The following is a 25704-nucleotide window of genomic DNA, read 5'->3' as shown; positions in this document are numbered from 1 at the left end:
AGCTTTTTGGCAACCTGCTTTGCTGTCTGATTGGCACACGGGAATGCATGGGCAAGTTTGGTAAAATGGTCGGTGACCACTAAGACATCTACGGACCGTTGCTTGCTGTCTTCGGCCGACCAAAAATCTATGCATACTAACTCCATTGGAGCAGAACTCTTGATGCTTTCAAGAGGCGCACGAGCAGCAGGTTCCGGCGACTTTCCAAGCACACATCTCTGACAGCATCTGACATGTGCCCTCACATCTCTCTCCATATCAGTCCAGTAAAATCGCTGCCTTGCAAGTGAGAGAGTACGATCTTGACCCTGATGACCTGCCAGATCGTGAATGCCTAACAACGCCTTTTCCTTTAGACTCAGAGGTAACACATATTGAAATCTTCTCTGTTTGGACAACAAGTCTTTCGTCACCCGATACAGCACTTCATCATGAATTTCCAACTTCTCCCATTGCTTCAACAACCTGAGGACCTTTGAGTCAGCACCATGCCTTTCACGCCTAGATGGTCGTCTTCTGGCTGCAACAAAGGGCAACACCTTAGAGATGCATGGGTCTTGTTCTTGCTTCAGCTGCAACTCTTGGATGGAGAATGTGGGCGGCAAAAAAAAATACCTGACCACAAAAAAAAGAGTGAGTGACTGCAGCTTCCCACGGCGAACGAGCTGACGTCGATCTTCAGACCAATCCTTGAAAAGTCACGGCACCATTGTAACGGGTGTGCTTAGTCTTTATAAGTTTTTCATTTAAGTTCGATGCACATCCGTTAACCCTTGTCTATTCTGCGTTGTGTTCTGTGTTGTGGTGAAATCAAGAAGAGCCACAATCAGCTGCTGGTTGGTCTTTTAATACAGGCAGAGTGATGTAGTCTGTACAAATGAACAGAAAAACACATAAGGCTCTGTAACATGCAGTCTCTTCCACACAGTGACAGCAAACAGGCCTCAAGCTCCTCCTCTCAGCTCAGTGTTGCACAGACTGATATTATATATAACTAATACAATCTTCGGTATCACAAAACAGAAACATATTTAAATAAAAATGTGAAAATGAATTAAAAAATGATAAAATCGCTAAACATATAATGTAAATCTCTTTCACATGCTTGATGCCACCAGTGTGAACAAAATGAACAGCATCAATCAATCAATCAATCAATCAATCAATCTTTATTTGTATAGCGCCAAATCATAACCAATGGTATCTCAAGGCACTTTACAGTAGAGCAGTCTTAAGGACGGACTCTTCATTTTATGGATACACACATATGCATTTATACGTATATACACATACATATGTATCCCACACCCAACATGAATTCATCATGGCGGCAAGGAAAACCTTCTGTTAAGCAGCAGGAACCTTGTGTGGATCCCATTCCTATGATGAACAGCCATCCACGTTATGCTGTGTTGGGTGTGTGCAGAGAAAAGGGTGGAGACAGAGCCGCTGAGTCTCTGTAACTCCACACTGAGGATCCCACGGACCTGCAAGACAAAAGCCAGAAGGAGTACAGGAGCAAACACACAAGGGAAGAAGCAGACATAGAGGGAGTGTTTGAAAGAGGAATGGGACCCTCTCCGGTCCCTCTCTAACCTAAATGACCTCTCTCTTAACGCCCTCTCCAACCTCTCTCCAACCGAGCATGCCAGACCCCCCCCCCCCCCCCCCCCGGCAGTCTATGCCTATTGCATCTTAATTATGAGCTATGAGCTGGTTCCTAACTAAAAGCTTTATCAAAGAGGAATGTTTTGAGCCTAACCTTAAAGGTAGAGAGGGTGTCTGCCCCCCGAACCGTGGTTGGTAGATGGTTCCAGAGAAGTGGGGCCTGATAACTGAAAGCTCTTCCTCCTATACTACTTTTAGAGACAAATGGAACAACGAGTAGTCCAGCATTTTGAGAGCGTAGTGTTCTGGGGGGATTGTATGGCACTACAAGCTCCTTGAGATAGACTGGTGCCTGTCCATTTAGGGCTTTATAAGTGAGAAGAAGAATCTTGAATTCTATTCTATATTTTATGGGAAGCCAATGCAGAGAGGCTAATACAGGGGTAATGTGATCTCTTCTCCTAGTTTTAGTCAGTACACGTGCTGCAGCATTTTGAACCAGCTGAAGTGTCTTAAGCGACTTGCTCGGGCAGCCTGCTAAAAGAGAATTACAATAATCCAGTCTAGAGGTAACAAAAGCATGGACTAGTTTTTCGGCGTCGCCCTGAGACAGGATAGATCTGATTTTAGCAATGTTACGGAGATGAAAGAAGGCAGTTCTTGAAGTTTGTTTTATGTGAGAGTTGAAGGATAAGTCCTGATCAAATAGAACCCCAAGGTTTCTAACAGTTGTGCTTTGTACCAGAGTAATGCCATCTAGGGCAGTTAGGCTAGCATAGGTTTCTCTAAGGTGTCGCGGGCCCAGTACAATGACCTCAGTCTTGTCTGAGTTGAGAAGAAGAAAATTTTGGTCCATCCAGGCCCTAATGTCCTTTAGACAGGCCTCAAGTTTAGATAGCTGATTTGTCTCACCTGGCTTCATTGATACATACAGTTGGGTATCATCAGCATAGCAGTGGAAGTTAACAGAGTATTTTCTCATAACATTACCAAGGGGGATCATATAGATACAGAAGAGGATTGGACCTAGCACAGAGCCCTGAGGAACCCCGTAGCTTACTTTAGTGTACACAGAAGACTTATTATTCACGTGTACAAACTGGTACCTATCAGATAGGTAGGACTTAAACCAGTTTAGCGCAGTCCCTGTGATTCCAAGTAATTTCTCTAATCTCTCTAGTAGAATATAGTGATCTATAGTGTCAAAAGCTGCACTAAGATCTAATAAAACCAGCACTGAGAGTCGTCCTTCATCTGAAGCCCAGAGTAGATCATTAGTTACTTTAACTAAAGCAGTCTCTGTGCTGTGTTGAGCTCTAAAGCCTGACTGGAAGTCCTCGAACAGCATACCAGACATTATAATGAACTTAATAAACACATACCTGTACAAATGAACAGAAAAACACATAAGGCTCTGTAACATGCAGTCTCTTCCACACAGTGACAGCAAACAGGCCTCAAGCTCCTGTTAGCAGATGCACAAGAGAATCTGTAAGCTAACACGTGGAAATGTGCACCATAAAACTTACCAAAAAAAGTCAATTTACAAAGTTTAAATTCAACTGACACATTAACTACATGTTCATAACCTAAAGACCAACATTTGTACATGGATAAAACAAAGTCTACATCATTATAAATCCAAAATAATTGTTCAAAACTGACGAATAAAATATTAACCTACCTCCTCTCAGCTCAGTGTTGCACAGACTGAGAGGAGCCTGGGGATGACGGTAGTAGGCCTGAAGCCTCTTAAAGTGACAGTACAGGGATTAACATTTTAGTTTGAAAACAACATTTATACATACTTACTGGCAATAAAAAACCTCTTAACCATATAAAACCATATAAATCAGGATTTGGTGATATTTCAAACATAAAACAAATATATATTTTCAACCTGGTTACATATAATTTGAAAGAAGAGAAAACAATACATTTCACTAAAGCCAGCTAGCCAAACCACAGTGGGGCAAGCCGAGGCAGCTGAGACAACGAGCCAGCAAGCAGGTTCCTCCAATCCATCCAGCCAGCAAGCCAGGTAATTAGCTAGCTAACTAGCCTACACAACAGAACCTTCGATAGCTCAGATGGGAGAGCGGAGGACTGTAGAGTGGGTTGCTGTGATCCTTAGGTCACTGGTTCAATTCCGGTTCGAAGGAATAATGTTTTCACAAGTATATCTTATCAGCCGTAAGATTTCAACTATCTTGCCTTCAGGTGCCCATCCTGCAGGCCAGCAACCTCTTGGTAGACCATCCTCAAGGAAAATGTGCTGTATCCTCAACACACTCAGTGCCGTTGACAAGAGAACGCGTCATTTGCGTTTTATCACGGAGATTACTAGAATTCACCCTAGCAGAGGTCCCTAATCAACATCCATCCATTTTCAGGCCCACTTATTCCTGTTTGTCAGTGTCGCAGGGGTCACCGGTGCCAATATCCAGCTCTCATTAGAAGCTGGGCGGGGGTTCACCCTGGACAGGGCGCTAGTCCCTTCATCAATATCTACGCTGTAATGTGATGCAGTTACCAACTGGTGCGCTGAAGGTGGCAGCAGTGCACCTTTAGATGGGAGATCAGCCACTGATGCTACCAGTAGCTAAGGAGGGAGAAGCAGGGAGGAGGGAGATTATGGTGCTATGAAGTGATATTGTGAAATTTCCAGCAGCTCACAGCACCACATGCTAACACAGAATATGTGTGGACTTGAGTGGATTATTGATAATGTTGTGATTGTGAGATAAAACCATCAACTTACCAGACTAAACGGGTCATCCCAGCATGTCGGGAGGAAGAGGAAGTTACGTCTGTGCAATTGACAGGGAAGGATACAAAATACAGTAAGAAAAACAATAAACTGTGAGCCAGATAGCAAAATAATAATAATTTTGCCATTAAAAGCCTTTTCTCAGTGTTGTTGTTATTTATTTGGTTTTTTTTTGGTTTTTTTTGAAGGAAACCAATGTTCAGATGTAATCGTTTTCAATAAAGCACAAAAAATTGTTTCAAAGTCACTGGCAGATTTATTTTTAGGAAAAGCCGTTTCTCTTAACTTTTTGCTCTGAAACTGGCAATTTGTGTAAAACTTGTTCTATTCAAGGGCTGATTACGGGAGAACGAAACAAGCCAAAAACAAACAAAAAAATTCTGATGAAAGTAGAGGCCTCAATCAGATTTCAGATAGTCATAGTACAAAATATCCTGTGGCTCTTTAAATATCTCTCAAAATGCTCCAAAACGGCTGGCACTCAGGGGGGTCGAAGCTCTGAAAATGGCTGGCACTGAATGGGTTAAACAGTCAAATAAATCTGCAAAACACTTTTTTCTGCTGAATACAGGTGTATTTTGGGTATGAAGTAGTGTTGTTGATTGGTCATAGTCCAATTCTCAACATTTTAGTCAAAGTATTTCAATTTGGTACATTCTTAAAAATGTAAGAGTGACTGCCCTCAATGGTACAAATCCTGGCTATTACAATTTTGCTCTTGGCTATAAACAAGATTCTATGACGTTTCGGGACAATCTTGCATCACAAACAAGCACTGTTAGCCACAGGAGCCAAAGGTGCTTTAACAAAAAACTAACACCTGTGGCCTCTGCAATATGTGGTGAGTAGGTTGAATTGAGAGGATTATGGAAAGAGTGGGAAAATGAGTATTGAGTAGCTTGTTAGCATAGGTTAGCTTGTTCTTTGAAGATTTTGTCATATAGACTGGGGGCGTTGATGGTGTATGATAGCGGGGTGTCAGAATGGCCGAGCGGTCAAAGGCGCTGCGTTCAGGTCGCAGTCTCCTCAGGAGGCGTGGGTTCAAATCCCACTTCTGACAGCAATACAAGGCATTTATGCAATCCTGATTTTATTTCGTATAAATTGGAGATAAAACGCTCATACAAGTTTTGCATGTGGCAAGGACGATAAGCAAATATTCTGTTTTGCTGTTCCAAAAAAAAGGGAAGAATATTGCTTAGGCTTGTCCCAGTTGCACTAACTGCATAACTCCGATAAAAGAATCTGACTTTATGTTGTATAATTTGAAAGAAGAGAAAACAATACATTTCACTAAAGCCAGCTAGCCAAACCACAGTGGGCAAGCCGAGGCAGCTGAGACAACGAGCCAGCAAGCAGGTTCCTCCAATCCATCCAGCCAGCAAGCCCGGTAATTAGCTAGCTAACTAGCCCACACAGCAGAACCTTCGATAGCTCAGATGGGAGAGCGGAGGACTGTAGAGTGGGTTGCTGTGATCCTTAGGTCACTGGTTCAATTCCGGTTCGAAGGAATAATATTTTCACAAGTATATGTTATCAGCCATAAGATTTCAACTATCTTGCCTTCGGGTGCCCATCCTGCAGGCCAGCAACCTCTTGGTAGACCATCCTCAAGGAAGATGTGCTGTATCCTCAACACACTCAGTGCCATTGACAAGAAAACGCGTCATTTGTGTATTATCACGGAGATTACTAAGAATTCACCCTAGCAGAGGTCCCTAATCAATATCCATCCATTTTCAGGCCCACTTATTCCTGTTTGTCAGTGTCGCAGGGGTCACCGGTGCTAATATCCAGCTCTCATTAGAAGCTGGGCGGGGGTTCACCCTGGACAGGGCACTAGTCCCTTCATCAATATCTAAGCTGTAATGTGTTGCAGTTACCAACTGGTGCCCTGAAGGTGGCAGCAGTGCACCTTTAGATGGGAGATCAGCCACTGATGCTACCATTAGCTAAGGAGGGAGAAGCAGGGAGGAGGGATATTATGGTGCTATGAAGTGATATTGTGAAGTATCCAGTAGCTCACAGCACCTCATACAACACGGTCTAAGGCGCTGCGTTCAGGAGGTGTGGGTTCAAATCCCACTTCTGACGTCTGTACAAGGCATTTATGCAATCCTGATTTTTTTTTCGAATAAATTGTAGATAAAACGCTCATACAAGTTTTGCATGTGGCAAGGACGATAAGCATATATTCTGTTTTGCAGTTCCAAAAAAAAGGGACGAATATTGCTTAGGCTTGTCCCAGTTGCATTTATTTTTTTTGAACATTATTTATTTATATTTTTCACAGAACAAGACAAAACAAAAAGAACATTATCTGAGACAAGTGAAAAACAAAAATAATAATGAAAATAAATAAAAGTATTCTGTACATATACGATGCACATAATGACCATTCACTTCTCAACATACATGGCACCCTAATACACAGCAATATAGTGATATCCGATATACAATATATAAAGAAATAAAATATATATATATATATATATATATATATATATATATATACATACACATACACATATATATATTTACATATACATACACATACAGTACATACACACACACACCCCAGTTATCTCACATTACATTAGGGCAGTTTTTTTTTTTTTTTTTCCTTTCCCTTTTCCTTTCTTTTCTTTTCTTCTTTTTTTCCTTTCTTCCTTTCTCTTTTTTTTCTTTGTCTTTCTTTTTTCTTCAATTTATAGATTTTAATATTGTTGAACCATGTACTATCGCTGATTGAAAAGGTCCGCTTTCATTTGTAATGATGCAGTAATTTTTTCCATCACATACATTTGTTTTAGTCTCTGTTTCCATTCAATTACTGTTAGTGATTTCAGAGCCTTCCAATTAACAATAATATTTTTTTTGGCAATTAGTAGTAATACGCGTAAAATGTATCTTTGGTCGGCATCGAAATCATCAACTGATATAACACCCAGTAAGTAAAACAGTACGTTTGAGGGGACTTCTCTTTTTACAATTTTCTCCCAATTCCCACTTTTCCTTGATATTCTAAGTATTTTCAACAATGTCTGTTGACAATCTTTTATAAAGATGAGAAACATGTTTACCAATGGGGAGGTGTTTTTCTGAAATTGTGATAAAATATTGTTCTATGTCGTTTGTGATTCTGCCAATTCTTTCTTTTTCCTTATGGTTTGTAATGTAGTGCCTAATTTGCAAATATCTATAAAAATCACTTGAGGGAAGATCAAATTGTTCCTGAAGTTGTGTGAAAGATTTTAGATGTGTTTCTTCAAAGAGCTGGTTAAAAATAATGAGGCCTTTAGCTGCCCATCTCCTAAAACCATGGTCACACATTGAAGGTGGAAAATCTACATTACCCACAATAGGCATAGCTCGAGAAATTGTTCCAACATCCTTAAGCATTTTCTTTACTTCTGTCCATACCTTTATTGTATGTTTTATTCATTCATTGCTAATCTTCCTTTTATTGACCTGTTTTATATCCACAAAGGGTAGGGCAGATAGTTGAGCATCCTTAACTTCCCCTTGTTCTATTTGAGTCCACTTTGCTTCCCCGTCTCCACCGATCCAAGTCACAATTGCCGCTAGTTGAGCTGCCCAATAGTAAAATTTTATTTTTGGCAAAGCCAAACCTCCTTTACTTTTAGCTAAATGAAGTGTTTTAAGCTTAATTCTGGGTCTTTTGTGTTGCCATATAAATTGAGAAATGAATTTGTTTAACATATTAAAAGTGGAAATTGGAACTCTTATGGGTAACGACTGGAATAAAAATAGGAGACGTGGGAGCAGATTCATCCTTACGGTCTCAACTCTGCCAAACAATGACAAAGGAAGAACTTCCCAGCGAGCAAGATCACTTTTTATTTGTTTAATTAGCTTATTATAATTTGCGTCAAAAAGTTTTGTTGTTTCCGGTGTTATAATAATTCCCAAGTACCTAAATCCTTGTTTAGACCAGTGAAATGACACTATCTCGTTTAGATGTTTAGGCCATGTTCCTGATATCATCATTGCCTCTGATTTATTAGGTTCCTCTCTCCCATTCTGGGAGAGAGGAACCTATTGTTTTCGCTTTTATTTATTATTATTATGTACCTCCCCACTTTGAACGCTAATTCGACCCCCTAAAAACGCCCGAAAACTCACCGAAAATTGCACGCCTGGCGAAAAATTCGATAGTTTGGTGGCGTGAAAAAAAACGAACAGAAGCGCCGCCAAAAAAACAATGGAACCGCACGACCGCCAGGTTTGACCGATATGTATGAAAATCGCCACATGTAGTCTTCGGCCCAGAATGAGCAAAAAGTTACATTGTGACCCCGCCCAAAACCAAACAGGAAGTCAGCCATCTTGGGTCAAAGGTCAAAAATGGCGTTTCGCCCTCGAAACGCATCTGCGCGAACTAGTCTGAGGGGATTCATCCGATTCGCTTAAAACTTGGCAACACCACTTAGGACCCATTGAAGATAAAAAGTTATCGAAAGAATTTTCGTATCTGTCACGGTTTGGTCGTGGCGCCGCCACAAAAATGCAATGCTAATTTTTGTTAGCACGCAGAAATGTCCAAATCTCCATAACTCTGGCACACAAACTACGATCAGCTTCAAATTTCACACAAAGGACATGTGCCCAAGCTTGGTCATGACTGCTTTGAAACATTTCCCATCATGCATTGTGTTTTCGACCGGTGGCATTTAAGGTCATGTACACGGTTAGCATTTACAGGACGCCATTCTAGGAAAAAGCTTATAACTCTAGATTGCAAAGTTCAAACTGCTTCATATTTGATACACATGATGACCGTACAGCCATAAACAAAACTCGAGAACCAAATTACCCATAATGCCTTGCGTTCTCAGAGGGCGCCGCTTCTGTGGTCGTCCAACACGAGCAGCTGTAGCGGAGAGACGATATGTCGTGTTGACTTCAAAACACTGTAGGATGAACCTACACAGAGGGTAGCAAATTGCTATGGAAGAAAAAACAGGCTGTGATCAGTGGGAGGGTCCTATAATGACACGGGAGAATCCTTCGCCATCAGCACGCTATAATAGGAAAATGCTTATAACACTTCAATGCAAAGTTCAAACTGCTTCATATTTGATACACACGATGATTGTCCATCCATAAACAACGCTCGATGACCAAATTACCTATCATGGCCAGTGGGAGGGGCCTATAATGACACAAAAATCCCTCGCCATAACTACGCCGTTATACGAAAACGCTTATAACTCTAGAGTGCAAAGTTCAAACTGCTTCATATTAGATACACACGATCACTGTCCAGAGCTAAACAACAAACGATAACCAATTTACCCACAATGCCTTGCGTTCTCAGAGGGCGCCGCTTCTGTGGTCGTCCTACACGAGCAGCTGTAGCGGACAGACGATATGTCGTGTTGACTTCAAAACACTGTAGGATGAACCTACACAGAGGGGAGCAAATTCCTATTGAAGAAACAACAGACTGTGGTCAGTGGGAGGGGCCTAAAATGTCACTGGAAAATTCGTCACCATCAACACGCTGTAATAAGAAAATGCTTATACCGCTCCAATGCAAAGTTCAAACTGCTTCATATTTGATACACACGATGATTGTCCATCCATAAACAATGCTCGATGACCAAATTACCCATCATGGCCAGTGGGAGGGGCCTATAATCACACAGGAAAATCCTTCGCCATAACTACGCCGTTATACAAAAACGCTTACAACTCCAGAATGCAAAGTTCAAAGTGCTTCATATTTGATACACATGATGACCGTACAGCCCCAAACAACAAACGATAACCAAAAACACCCACAATGCCTTGCGCTCTCAGAGGGCGCCGCTTCTTGGGCCGTCCTACGCCAGCAGCTCTAGCGGCAAGACGACATGTCGTGTTGACTTCAAAACACTGTAGGATGAATCTTATTAGATGGAAGCACATTGCTATGGCAAATAGAGCAGGCTGTGAAAAGTGGGAGGGGCCTATCATGACACAGGAAAATCCTTCGTCATAACTACGCCGTTATACGAAAACGCTTACAACTCCAGGCCAATTCCCAAATCCCCAACAGTGGTATACGTGACCATGGGTTACCGCCCCCGGCCGCTTCATCGGACCCTATGACGCCGCTCGCGGCTTTAATTTTGATTAATTTTGTATCCAGATGTGTCTCCATAATCTTTTAGGCATTCCATTATTTGAGGTATTGAAGTAAGAGGATGCTTTATAAAGAGCAGGATATCGTCAGCAAAGAGGGAAATCTTATGAACTCTCCTCCCACCATTCTCAACCCCCTTGATCTGAACATCCTGCCGTAATGCCTCTGCTAGAGGCTCAATACTGATAGCAAAAAGAATGGGTGAGAGAGAATCACCTTGTCTTACTCCTCTCTCTATATTAAAAAAGTCATAACAATGTCCATTAACTTTAATTCTTGATTTGGGGTTCTTGTACAACAGTCGGAACCAACTAGTACATTTTTCACCTAACCCCATCTCAGCTAATGTTCGTTCTAAAAATTGCCAATCTACCCGGTCAAATGCTTTCTCAGCGTCTAAGCCGAGAAGCATTGACGTTTGAGTACCCCTTGTCACAGCCACTACAGGGAGCACCAAGTAGTGGCAGTACTTTTCCCCCTCTTCCTTTTTTTTCCTTCCCCTCCCTTCTCCTTAGGTGGGCGTTTACCTTGGCTGCTGCAGATCCTTAATCAGTGGATGAGACACACCTGGGAGTGAGCTGCAGCAGGAGTCATTGGTCCTCACATAAAAGCTGCAGGCAGTGTGTTTTCTGGTGTCAGACTGTTAACAACTATAGAGTCAGTACGATTGCTGTTCTGCCGTGCCGCTTTCTGCTGCCAGCCTCTCACCTCATTCTCTGCGTCTCCAGTTTTGTTTCTCCACCCACTTGCCTGGAAACTGCAAGATCTTCTGCCAGAGTAACCACTGCTTCAAATCTCCCAGGATCAACTCCACCATCTGCCTCTGCTTCTCCTCTGGACTGGATTTCCTCACACGGCTCTGCTCAGCCATCATCCTCCACTTACTCAGTCAGCCTGTTTCCCGATCCTCTGTCACCATCTCTCCATCACCCAAACCGCCAGCTTTATTCCCCAGTTCTGTTTGTGAGTTTATATCTGAGTTTAATTAAATACTGCAAAGGATCATTGGTTGTCGTGTCTTGTTGTCCTGCACTTGAGCCTCTGAATACCGGCCGTGACACCCCTTGCCATAAGTGACAGCAGGTTTGATGCTCTCCTTATATTATTTGTCCCATGACGACCTGAAATGAACCCCGTCTGATCCGGTTTTACCAATTTCTTAATGTATTTTTGTACTCTAGTTGCTAAAATCAATGTTAGTATTTTATAATCCACACACAGGAGGCTAATAGGACGATAACTCAAACATTGCAATGGATCTTTTCCTTCCTTATGCAGGACTGTGATGATAGCCTCAGACCATGACTCTGGAGGGTTCCCTGAATTTAACACATAATTATATAACTTACATAATACCGGAGTTTGGTCATCGACAAACACTTTTCTCCTGCAAACCCATCTATTCCTGGCGACTTATTGTTTTTTAATTTGATAATTGTTTCTGTCATGGCAAATTTGCGGTTGACCTCGTTTGGAGACATGATTTATTGCTCTGGTTGAGGGATGGAGTCCAGGCGAGGCATTGATGATTTTATAAAAAAGGTTTATTATAAAACTAAGTAAAAAAGAGTACAAAGATGGACAAAATTAGTGACCGCCCCGGGCGGACGTCCGATGATCGAGTGGCACAGTTCTAACTCATCACGTATATTCCCCCTCAGTCCCCCTCCCTCCTCCCCCCAGGAGATAAAGAGGACAGGGTGGAGGTGATAGGAGAGGGTGAAAAGAGACAGTTTCTTCTTTGGGTCAAAACAACCAGTTCTCTGGTATCTCCTGATTGTCGTGAGTGTTAGAGGTGTGTGCGTGTATGAATGGATGTGTATTGGGTGTGTATGTGTGATTATGTGAGTGTGTGTACGCATGTGAGTGTGTACACAGAGGGTGCCTGTGCGTCTTGACCTTGTGAGATTTCAGTATTGTTTTGGGAAGACATCATGTGCTTTTGAAGAGGTGGCCTGACCCAGAGCTAGAAGCAAAGTTGAAGACATGAGAATAACACAATGGAAAGTTACAACCCAAGGCTTAAGGATTAAGATATATGAGTAAATATATGAGTAAATATATTATTAAGCATAACTAATAATTTTGCCATAACATTTCTTTCACCTCTTTTTCTCTAATTGGCTCTTCTAACGGAGAGGCTTCATCTGTCGTCAATTTGTCTAGTTTAAGATTATTAAAGAAATCATGTATTTTTTCTTCTTTCAGTTCTTGAAATTGACCCTTATATAATTGTTCATAATATTTGGCAAAGGTATTTGCTACAGCTTTTGGACTAGTTTCGACATCACTGGAATGAGGTTGTCTGATTTTAGGAATTGTCTTGAAATACCACTGGTTATGATTTGGCGCTATACAAATAAAATGATTGATTGATGATTGAATTATTTGACTTGCTTGTGCCTTCTTAAATTTAAATGATAATAACCTGCTAGCCTTGTTTCCCAATTCATAGTATTTTCTATTGATAAACCTAAGGGCACCTTCTGCCTTATATGTCAGAATCTCATCCAATTTGGTTCTATTCTCTTTTAGTTTATTAAATACTTCTTGTTTTCCACTTCGTTTATGTTCATTTTCTAATCTCTTGATTTCAGTTTCTAATTCCAATTGTTTTTTAAGTCTTTCTTTCTTTAACTTTGATCCTATTGATATTATTTTCCGTAGCGCCATAATCTCCCTTGTCCCTGCTTCTCCCTCCTTAGCTAATGGTAGCATCAGTGGCTAATCTATCATCCAAAGGAGCACTGCTGCCACCTTCAGGGCACCAGTTGGTAATTACGTCACACTACAGCTTAGATATTGATGAGGGACCTCCGCCAGGGTGTCCTTTAGTAACCTCAGTGAAAAAACGTAATTGATGTAATATTACATCAATGGCACTGAGCGTTTGGATTTGAAATGACGTAATATTACGTCGATGGCACTGAATAAGTTTCGTGTCTGAAGGATGTTGTTATTGCCAAAGGGTGTTGTACTAAGTACTAAATATGTATGTGACTAAGGGGTAATCACAGAAAGGACATTTGTTGGTATATTACAAAAAAATTTGTAATTAAGTTACCTTTGTCTATTTCATAAGTCCATATTTGATCTGATTATAAACCAGATGAAAAATAAATGTCAGACTTGCTAAAACACTTTACTGCAGTGGGGGTTGAATAATTTTGAACACAGCGGTAACTCTAATTCAAGCACCAATATCAAATACAAGTGGAATGTCTATCAACGTGTTAAATTACATTTTATAAAAAGTTTAACTTTTGCTTCTCCAACAGATTCTGATTCTGTTAAGTTCTTAAATTCATTGATAAAAAATAACTAACCACATCCATCTATCAAAGTGTCCAGTATATTTTATGAAAATAAGGCTAAAAGTCATTGAGGACATTGTTTGGATCGATACAATAATCTTACTCTGAAGTATTGCGATACATCACTGAATTGATTTCTTCTTACACCTTTAATCCCCACTTCCTCAGTCTGTGATGTGTACTGTATCTGTAGCAGTGATGACTCAGCAGATCTCTCTAATAAATCTACTAGTCCTAGTGTCCTGTAGATTTTCATCTTTTGTGGAGATTATTGTGATCCAACCATGGATATGGTCAATATTTATATGTGAAATACCTGTTTAGGGTGTATTTCCCATCCCTGGCGCCTGAAGAAAGACTCCCACCACACTGAAAAGGAGCAAGAGGGTCAGAATAGAATTGATGGAAATACCATCTGTCTGGAACGCGAAGTATTTTATTCTGTGTCTGTGCGCCACCTCCTGTCTCACACAAGCTTATCTCAGTTCTGGCTCTGACATGTGGTGGAAACTGATCCAATGACTTTAACAGAAATGTATCAGATGATTTTACGCAGCAGATAAACATCCAGTGGTAGTTGGGGGTCATCAGTCTTTCATTGATACCTGTGAAATGCACAGCCATCAAAGCTCGCTGCTTTTCTTTTCTTTTTTTTTTTTTTTTCACCTTGTCTGCACATGCTGTTGAAGGTTAACACTACACGAAGTGCAATCTTTTAACAGCAATGCATATTTTATTATTGCAATTAAATAAATGAATTTATTTCATTGCATAAATGTGACCATCACCAGCCCTCCCTAGGGAAGGGTAAATACTTTATTAAAGGGAGGATGTAAAAAAGAGAGGGCAGTGTTACACCAGGGTGAGGGGGGTGGGGGGGGGGGAGTTAACAGGGAGGAGGGATACAAGATAGGAAAACGAATGGGTGGGGAATAGTCAATAAGTTTCAAGTGATGTGATGTGAAATTGTGGTTGTGTATATTGTGCTTATTGTTGTGTTATCAAGTCAGTCTGGTGACCAGTGTGCGGCTTAGGAATAATGGTGGTGGCTGTGAGCAGAGGAGGAAGTGAGTGGAAGTTACATAAAACAGGTATTTGGGAACAACGTGTCTATGGTTGAGCCCAGTATGAGTGTTATCCCACAGCCCGAGGCCAGTGCGTCCATGACAAATGTGATTCCAAGAGCCGCTACTGCAAAACCCATGAGCCGCCCCCGGGCCCGAAGAAGCAGTCGGGCCAGCAGAAAGAGCGAGAGATCTAGGGGCCCCCGGCGACCACCCCACGGCCAAGCAGCCCCCCGAACGCCCCCAAGGTCCCAAGCCGAGAGGCTGCCATTGCCCCCCCCATACACACCCGAAAAGCCCCCAAGGAGCCAAGGACCCAGCGCACCATGCCACCGACTCCAACCCCCAACCCCCAGGCTGGGGGTCCCCCCGCCGGTCCCCAGGCACCCCAACCTAGCCCCCCCAGGCGCCCCAGATGCTGATGCCGCCCGCGCCACGAGCTTCAGTTCTTTAAAGCCAGGGCCCCCTCCAGAGGCCAAGCCAGACCGCCCCGCCGGGACGTGGCTCGCTGCTTTTCTAAGGCCGCCTCCAGCATCGCAACTAGCTCGTTAGCATCATCATCCTCACCATCGTCGTGGGAAGTGTCCGGGGGTCTAGTGGCCTTTCCAACTGGGTGGGTGACTTTAAAACAGAGGTTAAGTTCAAACAAAGGTAGTTTGTAAATTAAATGGAGCTAAAGTGCGACAGGTCACGTAACTTCTGGATTGTTGGGGTTTTTTTTTAATACTTAAGAGTGGGAGAATACCAGATTGCCTGGAGAAAACCCAATCACAGCCAGGTCACAATGACCCTCACTCATAGATGGGTGTGTAAAGTTTCCTGTTTCCAACCCCCGCATTTCCCACATAGTTTCAACAAAATGGGTCAAAAATGGCTTCTTCTTAAACTCATAAAAATATATTTTTTAAAATGGCAATCAAATCTTTTAGAACACACAATAGATGATAAAGTTCTTAGTGCTTAAATCAGGAACCCCCTACTCCCTGTCCCCAGCTTCTCTGCTTATACACCTTTTCGCGGTGACATCAGCATCCGGGACACTAGACCTAGCAACGCCCGCCGCGACATCCCTGGTGTCCCCATACACCAGTCCGACCTTGCCTGTTACCATACATTAAAGGCACGACTCACACGAATGCCAACAACCAACACGCTCTGTTCAGAACTCTATTTTGATTTGTTAAGTGACTTTAAGATTGTCAAGAATGACGGCAAAAATAATATTTGTCTCATAGTTAGGTGTAAACACGGACATGAAAGCCCTCAAATTAGGCCTAGCCCTAGCTAGCTAACTAGCTATTGACATTTCAGTCATTACTGAATAAATTACATTTTAAATGTAGGCTATTTCAGAATCAATGTCATAAAATCAGTCAGGAAGAAATTAGATCCCCAAAAATACACAACCTACCATTAACGAAATGCCTATGGGTTCCACAAGGGACTCATCCAACATCCCACAGTGGTGATCCAGGTTGGATTCCAACCTGTGACCGCTTCATTAAATGTTAGAGTGGCGCCCCCCCCCCCCTTTCCTCCTGCCAGGACAGGCAGCGGGGGGCCGTGCTTCTAGTGCAAAGGTCTACAGCTGTGATTATTCTGAATCATCTTCTTCGTCGGAGGACTCCAAACATTTCATCTGCCTGATGTGTTTCTGGAGTTGTTTCTCGATATTGAAACATTTCATGGATTTCAGAAAGTGATCATAGAACTCCTTCTTTTTGTATTCAAAGAAGGTTTTCTCCATTTCTACTCCGTTCATGGTTCTGTAGCAGTTAGGGTCCAGACTGATCAGGACTGATGATGATGTTTGTGGTTGGGGGCACTCAGTCTTCAGAATGGGAATGAGGCGCTTTTTATATTCAGGCCAAACCGTAGGATCTTCTTTAATCCGACTGAACACTTTTTTCCCCTCGTCGTCGACATCTTCTTTATTTTTATATTTTCTATATGGAGTAGGCCCCGCCTCCGGAGATCGCTTTAGCAATGGATGGTGAAGTGGCGGGTTGGTGTAGAACGGTGAAGCTGCCGTCTGGTACTTCGGGAGCTTGGTGGAGTTGTTCCAAGATGGCCTATAACATTTTGGACATGTTGTAAACGCTTTCTTATAATCTCTCATGATTAAAAGATTGTGAGATTATGATAACGTTCAGAGACACAGAGAACAGAGCTCTGACCAGGAGCAAACTGGACAGGAAGTCACCTCAAAGCAACCCTGACAGCTGAGCAGAAACTTATAGAACACACTTTGCTGATGATGTCATCAGTGTTCCAATTAGAAAAAGAAGAACAAAAATTTAACTGGCCCTCACAGAGCATGATTTGTAACAAGGTTGCAATATTTTAATAACTATTTGACAATTAATAATATCATTGTTATTTCAAATGCTAACGGTATGTTTTGATTATCAATTAATCTAATAGAGTATATAAAATCAATGTAGGACTACAACATAGTGTGGAAATCACAATATGGGTGGAAATGAGCTGCTTGGTTTTGGTCACACATCGGTCGAAGATGCACGGCATGCGGCTGTGGGATAAGCTCGTATTGGGAGAACCTCTGATCACAGCCCCCCTCTGTTAGTCACCGTACTGGTTCAATAGATTACACAACACAACACAATACACACAACACAATACGCACAACAGTAACATTGCATTAAACAAGGCCAGGCTTCACCGGTCAGCTGGCACTAGGACCCAGAGACGAAGTAAATGTGTCCCCCGTACTGCATTCACAGGCTGTAATATCACCAGTTTATCATTTTACCAGTTGTTAGAGCTACTATCTTTACCAGGGAGTAAATATTTATTCCTGTTGATTGTTTTCCAGAGTTTTACTGGGCTTTTTACCAGTGATTAGTTCCTATCTCCCTTACGCTCCACGGTTTGTTGTGTGTTTTTCCTCATAGAGGTGATATGTCACGTCTACCCCTGTCCAATCAGAGCCTTCCCAACCCCCAGACCTAAAGCGGAATAATCTAAAGCTGAATAAACCTGTTTTCCATGTAAACCTTAGTTCAGGAATTAATATTTCCATGTAAACATGAAGAATTTCCATGTAAACATGAAGCAGAACACTAGAATAACTAGTTCCGAATTTAAAAACATCATGTAACCGTGGCCAATGATCCAGGTCACCTGTCCTAATAACATGAATTAAAAGATGCAATTTCATTGCTATTGCCAATGGCTCCAAGGCTAATACAAAAAGTAAAGGTGAAATTGGTGAGCCTTGTCTTGTACTTCGCAATAGCTGGAATGGTTGTGATACACGGTTATTTGTAGCTACCACAGAAGAGGAACCAGCAAACATAATTTTAACCCATCTACAAAAATAACCACCAAAGCCAAAGCGTTTTAGTACCTCGAGCAGATATGGCCACTCAACACGATTGAAAGCCTTCTCCACGTCTGGTAAAAGGATGCCAGTGTCAGGAGCCCCTTCAAAAGCATGTACTATATTGAGAACTCTTCTCACATTGTGGAACCCCTGACGATTTTGAACAAAGCCATTTTGGTCCAAATGTATAATGGCTGGTAGGACCCTCTCAAGTCTTTGCATCTGAATTCAAGAGTGATATGGGTCTGTAAAAACCGCATTCAGTTGGCAATTTACCTGGCTTCAAAATAAGAGTGATAAGGGCACTTCGTAAAGAAGTGGAGAGAGAACCTGTTTTAAATGACTCCACATATAGATCTAACAGTGGGCTTATTAATTTGTCTTTAAATATTTTATAAATGTCTATGCGGTACCCTTAGCAAAAAGTAGTTTATTCAAGTGTGCTACAAGTATACTTATTTTATACTAAAACTAAGGCAGTATACTTGAAGTATACTTTTTATGTACTTTATGTATTTTATATACTTAAGAAAAGTATTGTGAAGTATACTTAGCTTATACTGAAAAGTATAAAGAATAGTCTAAGACTAAGTACATTAATACTTAGACTTATGTTATGGCAATTATTACATTCATCATCATATCGTCAAATCTGTGTTCATGTGTACAATTTGTCATGTTTTAATACATGATGACTGCATTACTCTTTGCACTTTTGAACAGCTGAGTCATGTTAGAATAAACAGTACAGATCGTATTGTATCCACAGTGCAACTCACTGTGTCTGCTGAAGGCCAAACTCAAACTCACATGCAGATAAACACGCACACACATTATCAAGGACAGACAAGAGTGGCGCCCAACCTTCATCATAATATACACGTCTTCATCATCCTCAAACGTTTCCACTGTTGGGCATCTGACCCCCTCCTTCTCCTCACCTCAGGGTGGAACTTTTTCTGTTATCTGTATAAAAGCTTAAGCTGTGAAACTGTTAGTTAGTAGGTCTTGCCTTTTTGCTCTGCCACGAGCCTTTTGACCATCCTTGTTGGGGCCTGCTTTTCATTCTTACAGGATGGAAGCTTCTTTTTTTTACTCCTTTTTTTATTTATTTTATAATGAATCCTTTTTTATAAAATCATCAATGCTTCGCCTGGACTCCATCATTCAACCAGAGCAATAAATCATGTCTCCAAATGAGGTCAACCGCAAATTTGCCGTGACACTTACACTTACAAACGCTTACACTTGTACATGAGTATTCTTTTTTACTTCTTTCTGCCACAAAGTATTAATATTTAGTATGATCCTTGATCCTTATTCTGTCCTTGATCCAAGGACAGAATAAGGTCAAGTCATTGTGCTTACATTTAATTTAGCAGAATAAAAAAGTTTTTCACTACGCACATTTGCTTTGAGGTATTACCCCTGTTATAAACTTACATGTTCAAGATCATATAGTGCTGGAGTTTAAAAGTTTACAGTAAATAGTTTGTGTGCTCAACTGCATTAACTTTATGTACCTTAAAAACATGTTCAAAAACAGAGAAACATTTGACTTGACAATATTGATCAAGTTCATTGCAGTCTAGTGTACGTACAGTAACTAGACTGCAATGACTTAACTTTAAGAAGTTAATTTCAAGTATATATATAGTATCCTACAAGTAATATGCAAAGCAAACTTACAAGTATGCTTAAAGTATAGGTAAAGTATACAGCAGGCTTGTATTTATCAAAGGGTCAATGGTTCAAGTCTCACCCAAGCCAGCACTGTCGGATGATGAGAAAATCTCTCAACCCCAGCTGTTCTCTGGGCACCATGGGTTAAATGTAGAGAACAAATTTCATATATGTATAAAAACATGTATGACAATAAATAAAGGTGAAAGCCTTGATTCTTGTCGTATACTTAAAGTATACTTTTATAAACTTAAAATGTGCACTAGAAGTATATACTTAGTACACTAGTAGTATAGAGATGAGTGTACTTGTTGTATACTTAAATGTGTACTTTTGTAAACTTAAAATGACCTTATAAAGTACACTTAAAGTATTAAATTAGTATACTTTCTAGTGCGCTACAAGTACATGGTCCATAGTATACTTGCTATACTTATACTCAAGCATACTTATTAAAATGAACTTTAAGTTTACTACATTTTGCTAAGGGTAGGCCGTCGGTACGTGATACCTTACCACCTTTCATGTTAGTAATAGCATTAGAAACATCATCCAAATCTAGCTCCTAATCTAATTCAACCATTTTATAGTACGACACAAAAATATTATTAATTTAATTGGGATCTGTAGTTAATTCTCCCTGTTCATTCCAAATTATATTTAAGGTTCTTTCTGAATCAAGCCTCTTAATTTGCCAGGCCAGTAGTTTACTCGGCTTTTCACTCTGACCATAAAAATTTGCTTCAGTCTTATTAGACCACAGCTTTTGTGTGTTAAGCTCTTCACATTCTGCTTTAAGAGCAAGTAGCTCTTGTTTTGTTTGATTCAAATTATCCAGAATAGACGCTTTTTATAATTCCCTAATTTTTGTGTTCAAAGAAACGTAAGCGTCAATGTGTTCACCTATAAAATTTATGAAATCAGAATTATGCAACCATTTAGGATGCCACCGCCAATTAGAAAAACATCTGTTTAATTAAAAATCATTTTTAAATAGCGAGGTTGGCGCATGATCCGACAAAACATCATACTAGGAATGTGCAATATTTTATAGTTAATGATTTATCGTCAAAAACATTCTCACCGGTAAGAATATGTCATCCCTCGATATAAACGATAAATTCCCATGTCAGAAATTAGCGAGGGCCACGGGCCATTTGTCCCTCAATTTAGTCAAGGATGCCCCAAAAAAACGCGTTCCACGGGCCAAAACTGCCCCATTTGTTGTCAACAACTTATTCTCTGGAGCAGAACGCTGTTTACGGAAGCTCTGCACGGTGTGCAACGCCACCGTCCCCCGCACACACCGCCGTCTGTGTGTGTGAGGTTTTTGTCACAGCTACCAGAAGCTACTCTGCTGCGATACATCATGGACCGCTACTTGATTAAAACCAGACAACCATCCAACAAAGGGAACCGATTCAAGTTCCTCCGTCAGATCCACCCAAAGTTCCACAAACACGGGGACAAAGATGAACCTGTAGCAATGATTATGAACTGGAAACTCAACTAAAGCTAACTATGCTAAGCTAACACACCGACACACAGACTGAGCTAAGTGCTAACGCTAACCACCGCATATAAGGAATAGACCAATTAAAGATAACACATCTTACTGTCATAAAGCCACAGAGAGCCACCAATTTGTTTATGGTCAGATTTAACACTTGTATGGAACAATAAAAGCTAAACATGTCACACGTTGTGTGACATAAATATTAGCATATTAACTAATGTCACTATTCATTCAAGGGCGCACGGTGGATTAGTGGTTAGCACGTCCGCCTCACAGCAAGAAGGTGGAGTGTTCTGTGTGGAGTTTGCATGTTCTCCCCGTGCTGCATGGGTTTCCTCTGGGTACTCCGGCTTCCTCCCACAATCCAAAAACAAGACTGTAAGGTTGATTGGAGTCTCTAAATTTCCCATAGGAGTGAATGAGAGAGTGAGTGGTTGTCTGTCTATGTCGCCCTGCGATGGACTGGCACCCTGTCCAGGGTGTACCTCCGCCCAGCGCCCAATGAGAGCAGGAAATTGGCACCGGCAGACCCCCGGGACCCTGATAAACGGGAATTAGCGGGTTTGAAGATGGATGGATGGACTATTTATTCATCCCAAGTTGTGAAACGCAATATTTCTTAATTATATGTCATCAGCAGTAAAAACACAATTTTAAGTTATTTGTGCTTTTAATGTCCTTAATTTCAAGTGAGGAAATAAATGAATTACATACAATAACATTAATAGTAATGCACAAATATATTCCATAAAATATCAGCTCATGAGCTGTTTGAGTCAGCAGTTATTGTAGCCTTTTTAAATGTGTCGAGTGTTGATGTATTCAGATTTATTTGTGTTTGTAAGGAACCTGTTTACACTAAGTTGTGAATTTTTTTATTTATTTCTTTATTTATAATTTTTTTTTTTTTTTTTTCTGGTTTGTAAATGGGAAGTGTCTGCCATTATTGTTTTACCTGGGAGGGTGGCCAACAGTAAAAATACATTTTCAAAGAAAGACGGATTGTCGTCATTGGGGCCATTAATATTAACCAAATTAATATTTTCTCTTAAAAGCGTTCCCTGCACTACTTCAAATCTACTAGATGTATTATGGATAGTGTGAATAACTTGGAATGGCACAGAGATGTGAATCAACACCATAACTCCTCTAGGGTGGGAAGACAAATATGAAGCCAGCACTTTACCTGGCCATCTCCTACGTACTTTCACCAAATCTTATTTTGGTAAATGTGACTCCTGAATAAAAGCTATAGATGACTCAAGTTGCTTAATCATGGTAATAACCTGCTTTAATTTAAACAATTTAAGCATCTCCCTTACATTCCAAGAAGTTAGAACTTATTTGAGCTAATCTTAAAACAATGTTAAGCTAGAATGTACATGTGATACATTTGTGGCAAATTGATAAAAGATATGATAATGTGAGGAATACAAAAAAAGGAAAAATAAAATATAAAACCTGCCAGAAACAAATCCCCTCAGCTGTCATCCTGAACAGGACAGCCTTGACGATGAGTTAATCATTTCAGGTGTGTTGGAAGAGGGAAACATCTAAAACATGCTGGATAGTGGCTCTTGAGGACCAAGATTGGCCACCCCTGGTGTAAGGGGTCTATTGGGCTGTGCCCGGCTGAGCAGCCTGTGTGCTCTCTTGATGATGGGTGAAGACGGGAAAAAGTCTCCGGTAGCCATTTCTCAAAGAAAGTGATAGCGTTGTTTTCCATTCTTTCGACCATCGAGACTGGTTTTCAAGGTCGTCAAGCTTATCTGTGAGGACAACTAGCGCATCAGTTTTGCTCTTCTCTGAATTAACTGTCTTCGACACTACTGATGCGCTCTTCTGCTTCATCCACGCGTCCCGAGAAGTCTCGCATGTCGTTTTTAACATCCTGAATTACATTCAGGATTCCATCAATCTTGGTGGAAAAGTCAATTCTGATCACGTTGAGCTTCTGAATAACATCCATATTATGCGGCTTTCCAGCCTCCCTGTCTTCTGACTGAGGCCTGGGGCGAGCCTCACCTGTTGAGCGAGCGGCTCTTAGCATCCACCTTGTAGTCTTCCTCGTGCGTGAAAGGGCTGGTTTTAGACTTGGACTTCAACTTTTTAGGTGACATAATATCGCATGTGTACACCGCAACGTTGCCACAGAAGTTTGGTATTTTTGTACGTGGTGTAAAAGCATTTGCAGAGTTTGCGGAGGGGGTTTGCTAGTGATCAAAAATGTTCATTTAAGTTTTCCCAAAACTATTTGAAAAAAGAAAATTGTAATATAATTTACATAATATTCAAATATTTTAAGTGCCAAAAACACAGTGACTAGGAAATGATAAAAAATGGCGATATAAAATTCAAAGGTTCACAAAAAAAAAAACAACTAAAAAAGTTTTAAAGGACCGCTGCAGACGATGACATTTGACCCTCCTGCCTCCCATAGCAGCTCATAGCTTTGTTTGTCTCTTTGCACGGTTCCCGTACGGACAACCCCCGGTGCTATTGGTACGGTTACCGAAGTACCCGTTTGTAGCGTCTTAGGGTTAGGTTATAACTCAATATCACAGCAATTTTTAGGGTTAAAGCTAGGGTTAGGTTTCGGGTAAAGTTTATTCTTTGTCACGTATCCTAAACTGGCCAATGACTGACCTATCACGTGACCTAACTGATGCATCGAGAAAACAAGCCGACTGGAACAGATAATGAGCAAACCCTGCACTCAGTGCGCACTTGTCTGGATATAAAGCGGTGGATTGAGCGGATAGGGTTAAAAATGTATGAAAAGCATGGTCCTTTAAGGCTTCCGTAGAATTGAAATAGTTTAGCTTAACTAATTAAATTATTTCATTGTTAAAATATTATAAATCATTGTTAATTTAACAAATAAGACTACATTATTTAACAGTTAAGTAATTAAGTTATTTAACTATAATATTTACATATTAAACATTATTAATTTATCAAATAAGAGAGAATTATTTAACAGTTAGGTAATTAAATTGCTTAACAGTTAAGTAATGAAGTTATTTAATTATGTTTAGATATTATTAATCATTGTTAATTGATAAAATAAGACTAAATGGTTCAACTAAATTTATCAAATAATTAAATTAAATAGTTAAATTGAATTATAAATGAAAACAAAACATTAAAATTAAAGAAATAGTAAAGTTAATTTGGTAAAGCTAAATTTAAATTAAATTACATGGGATAAGTTGAGTTTGAGGGAACATTCCATAATTTAAACTTTATTATAATAAATTTGTTAACAAATTAGAATGAAATAGTTAATAATAACTGAATGTTGGGAGTTTAATTTTGTCTACGGAATGTTAACATTGAATTAATTTCAATTAAATGAAAATTTGCTTATTCTATTCAAATTTTGTTTAGTCTTTAAGCCTAAATTAAAGAAACTAGGGTTTTGAGAAAGCTCATTTAAAAGCAAAAACAATTTGTGAGAATTGAATGTTTAACTCAAGTGTTTAAGTGCTGACCTTTGTTTGTTTTCTGTTACAATTCAAGGTTTTTCACCTGAAAAACTGAAACTAAGAACTGAGAACCCTCAACTGTTCAATGATAAATAAATCTACCAATTTATCAATTAAGAAATAAACAACTTTAATGGAAATCAACTGCTGCTAGACGCTGAAAATCCTTTCAAGCGGGGATTTAAAACAATAGCTTGACAGTGGTTCTCTGGTATTCACTAATAACTTATTAGAAATATTTGTTGCAGACTTTACATTCTTTAACACTTTTTGAAAGCAGCAAATACGTGGTTCCTTCCCCCATGGTAGACGCTAAAACCTCAGTTATTAATCTTACAGAACGTGTAACTGTGTCCCATCGTGTTGCTCTAGCGTGTGCACTGCCTCAGCCCCTGTGAGCTCATGGTCTTCCTTCATTCCTGTCAGACTACAGGATGTTCAGGGTTTAGTAGGGAAGATGAAATCCTCATGGATATTGTTCCCACTTCCCTGCTCTTAAATGTTTTTGATGTTGTCGGTCCTTGGGTGGTAAAATTGATAAACCTCTCACTTTTATCTGGCTCGGTCCCCAGCTTTTTTAAACATGCAATAGTGAATCCCATTCTTAAAAAACCCAATCTTGATCTGGGGGAGCCTATAAACTACAACGGTCCATATCTAAGCTTCTCTTCCTGTCTAAAATCATGGAGAAAGTGGTTGCTAAGCAGCTAACCTCAAACATGGAACAGCATGATTTTTATAATAAATATCAATCTGGATTTAGG

The 25704-nt window shown here is 40.3% G+C and overlaps 3 non-coding genes across 3 annotated transcripts; all 3 read left to right on the top strand.

Annotated features, from left to right (window-relative positions):
- The first annotated feature begins 3683 nt into the window (after positions 1 to 3683).
- Positions 3684 to 3770, top strand: trnay-gua (transfer RNA tyrosine (anticodon GUA)). Its single transcript is given in 2 exon segments — positions 3684 to 3720; positions 3735 to 3770. It is a non-coding gene; the product is annotated as a tRNA-Tyr (tRNA).
- Positions 3771 to 5355: 1585 nt separating this feature from the next.
- On the top strand, positions 5356 to 5438 carry trnal-cag (transfer RNA leucine (anticodon CAG)). Its single transcript has one exon. It is a non-coding gene; the product is annotated as a tRNA-Leu (tRNA).
- A 364-nt stretch (positions 5439 to 5802) lies between these two features.
- Positions 5803 to 5889, top strand: trnay-gua (transfer RNA tyrosine (anticodon GUA)). Its single transcript is given in 2 exon segments — positions 5803 to 5839; positions 5854 to 5889. It is a non-coding gene; the product is annotated as a tRNA-Tyr (tRNA).
- The last annotated feature ends 19815 nt before the right edge of the window (positions 5890 to 25704 follow it).

The sequence above is a fragment of the Gouania willdenowi genome, chromosome 18, assembly GCF_900634775.1.
Source record: "Gouania willdenowi chromosome 18, fGouWil2.1, whole genome shotgun sequence".
Taxonomy (NCBI): Eukaryota; Metazoa; Chordata; class Actinopteri; order Blenniiformes; family Gobiesocidae; genus Gouania; species Gouania willdenowi.
This window is presented reverse-complemented; position numbering and strand designations above follow the sequence as displayed.